This window comes from Pristiophorus japonicus, chromosome 3 (genome assembly GCF_044704955.1).
Source record: "Pristiophorus japonicus isolate sPriJap1 chromosome 3, sPriJap1.hap1, whole genome shotgun sequence".
Classification (NCBI taxonomy): domain Eukaryota; kingdom Metazoa; phylum Chordata; class Chondrichthyes; family Pristiophoridae; genus Pristiophorus; species Pristiophorus japonicus.
In genome coordinates, this window is record NC_091979.1 from 116,877,714 (window position 1) to 116,881,042 (window position 3,329).

A 3,329-nucleotide genomic window follows, 5' to 3' on the forward strand; every position below is an offset into this window, starting at 1 on the left:
CCTCTCTCTCTCTCCCCTCCCTCTCTCTCTCTCCCCTCCTCTCTCTCTCTCCCCTCCCTCTCTCTCTCTCCCCTCCCTCTCTCTCTCTCCCTCCCTCTCTCTCTCTCCCCTCCCTCTCTCTCTCTCCCCTCCCTCTCTCTCTCTCCCCTCCCTCACTCTCTCTCCCCTCCCTCTCTCTCTCTCCCCTCCCTCTCTCTCTCTCCCCTCCCTCTCTCTCTCTCCCCTCCCTCTCTCTCTCTCCCCTCCCTCTCTCTCTCTCCCCTCCCTCTCTCTCTCTCCCCTCCCTCTCTCTCTCTCCCCTCCCTCTCTCTCTCTCCCCTCCCTCTCTCTCTCTCTCTCCCCTCCCTCTCTCTCTCTCCCCTCCCTCTCTCTCTCTCCCCTCCCTCTCTCTCTCTCCCTCCCTCTCTCTCTCTCCCCTCCCTCTCTCTCTCTCCCCTCCCTCTCTCTCTCTCTCCCCTCCCTCTCTCTCCCTCCCCTCCCTCTCTCTCCCTCCCCTCCCTCTCTCTCTCTCCCCTCCCTCTCTCTCTCTCCCCTCCCTCTCTCTCCCCTCCCTCTCTCTCCCCTCCCTCTCTCTCCCCTCCCTCTCTCTCCCCTCCCTCTCTCTCCCCTCCCTCTCTCTCCCCTCCCTCTCTCTTCCCCCCCCCCTCTCTCCCCTCCCTCTCTCCCCCACACCATCACCTCACCCTTCCATCCAACTTCCTCATCCTTTTCTCAACCCTTACTCCTCTCCCCTCCCTCATCTAGGCAGCATTTGACCAAGTGTGGCATCAAGGAGCCCAAGTAAAATTGAATTCAACGGGAATCAGGGTAGGAAACTCTCCGCTGGCTGGAGTTATACCTAGCACAAAGGATGGTGGATGTAGTTGTTGGAGGTCAATCATCTCAGTCCCAGGACATCGCAGCAGGAGTTCCTCAGGGCAGTGTCCTAGGCCCAACTACCTTCAGCTGCTTCATCAATGACCTTCCCGCCATCATAAGGTCAGAAGTGGGGATGTTCACTGATAATTGCATAGTGTTGAGTTCCATTCGCAACTCCCCAGATAATGAAGCAGACCATGCCCGAATGCAGCAAGATCTGGAGAAAATTCAAGCTTGGGCTAATAAGTGGCAAATAACATTCACGCCGCACAAGTGCCAGGCAATGACTATCTACAACAAGCGAGAGTGTAACTACCGCCCTTTGACATTTAATGGCATTATCATCACCGATTCCCCACCAGCAACTTCCTGGCGGTCACCATTGACAAGAAACGTAACTAGACCAGCCACATAAATATTGTGGCAACAAGAGCAGGTCAAAGGTTGGGTATTCTGTGGCGAGTGTCTCACCGCCAGACTCCCCAAAGCCTTCCCACCATCTACAAGGCACAAGTCAGGAATGTAATAGAATACTCACCACTTGCCTGGATGAGTGCAACTCCAACAACACTCAAGAAGCTTTACACCATCCAGGACAAAGCAGCCCAACCACCACCTTAAACATTCACTCCCTCCATCACTAATGTAACGTGGCTGCAGTGTGTACCATCTACAAGATGCACTGCAGCAACTCACCAAGGCTTCTTCGGCAGAACCTCTCAACCCCGCAACCTATACTACCTAGAAGGACAGGGGCAGCAGGCGCATCGGAACACCACCACCTCCAAGTGCCCCTCCAAGTCACACACATGGAAATATATTGCAGTTCCTTCATCATTGCTGGGTCAAAATCTTGGAACTCCCTTCCTAACAGCACTGCGAGTACGTTCACCCAAGGACTGCAGCGGTTCAAGAAGGCAGCTCACCACCACCTTCTCAAGGACAATTTGGGATGGGCAATAAATACTGACCTTGCCAGCGATGCCCACATACTAGGAACAAAAAAAAACTTCCCCTCTCCTCACCCTGTCCCCTTCAATCAAAATAATGTTATTGTGTAATAATACAACATAATGAATACACTATGCTTCCCCACATAAGTCGGCCATCTAACTTGACTTAAACAAAAACATTTCTGACTTTATTCCAACCTTCCTACAGCCTTTGCTGTCTGTATGTCATTGCCCGTGTCTCTGTGTTTTGTCTCCCACTGTTCACAGCCAAAAGGGAACGCCTATCAGATCTCTGGCAAGTGCTCAGGCCCAGTGACTTCCAAAGACAACCAGGTGTGAAGTGTTTATTGATTACTACCAAGATAATAAATTGCTTATTTTTTGTAGTCTATAGATAAACAACATCAAAACTAATTAACTTGCACGAATACACTATGCTTTAAAATACAACATTCAAAATGAACTCCTTTTCCAAATCTTGTCTATAGGAAAATTAAAAATGCTAAAATATGATAATGGTTATAAACTGATTTGAAATATACCAAAATGTATTTAGCAAGTAGAATAGACTAAAGCTTAAATCCTGTAATTTGCATTTTGATCTAGGCAACTCAGAACTTAAGCGGTTGTAAATTGTTACATACTAAGATGTGAAGGGATATGGGAGTTGTGTAAAGACTTGGAATAGTCTCATACATAAGCACCAAATGAACATATCTATAAACTAAAGAATGTGTGCATCCCAAGCCTAAACAATGGGGATTCACTTTCCTCATTGACGTCAGAAGTCAACACGAGGGAGCTTGGGGATTTGCAGTAGTGGCTGGCTTCCCTCATGTCCATGCATCATAGTCTGCACATATGTTGCATCAGGGCACTGGAATACCAGCGAGCTGTTTTCACTCGTTAGTCACTGATGCAGCACTTCATTGCTCAGGCGTCTATATATGTGTGTGTGTGTTTGCAATGGAGGCCCTCTCCTTTTACATTGAAAGCTGCATGTCACGGACACAAACTTGTGCTCACATTTCTGATGCATCACCATAGAAACATAGAAACATAGAAAATAGGTGCAGGAGTAGGCCATTCGGCCCTTCAAGCCTGCACCACCGTTCAATAAAATCATGGCTGATCATTCACCTCAGTACCCTTTTCCTGTTTTCTCTCCATACCCCTTCATCCCTTTAATCGTAAGGGCCATATCTAACTCCCTCTTGAATATATCCAATGAACTGGCATCTACAACTCTCTGCGGTAGGGAATTCCACAGGTTAATAACTCTCTGAGTGAAGAAGTTTCTCCTCATCTCAGTCTTAAATGGCTTACCCCTTATCCTTAGACTACGTCCCCTGGTTCTGGACTTCCCCAACATCGGGAACATTCTTCCTGCATCTAACCTGTCCAGTCCCGTCAGAATTTTATATGTTTCTATGAGATACCTTCTCATCCTTCTAAACTCCAGTGAATACAGGCCCAGTCGATCCTTATATGTCAGTCTTGCCATCCCGGGAATCAGTC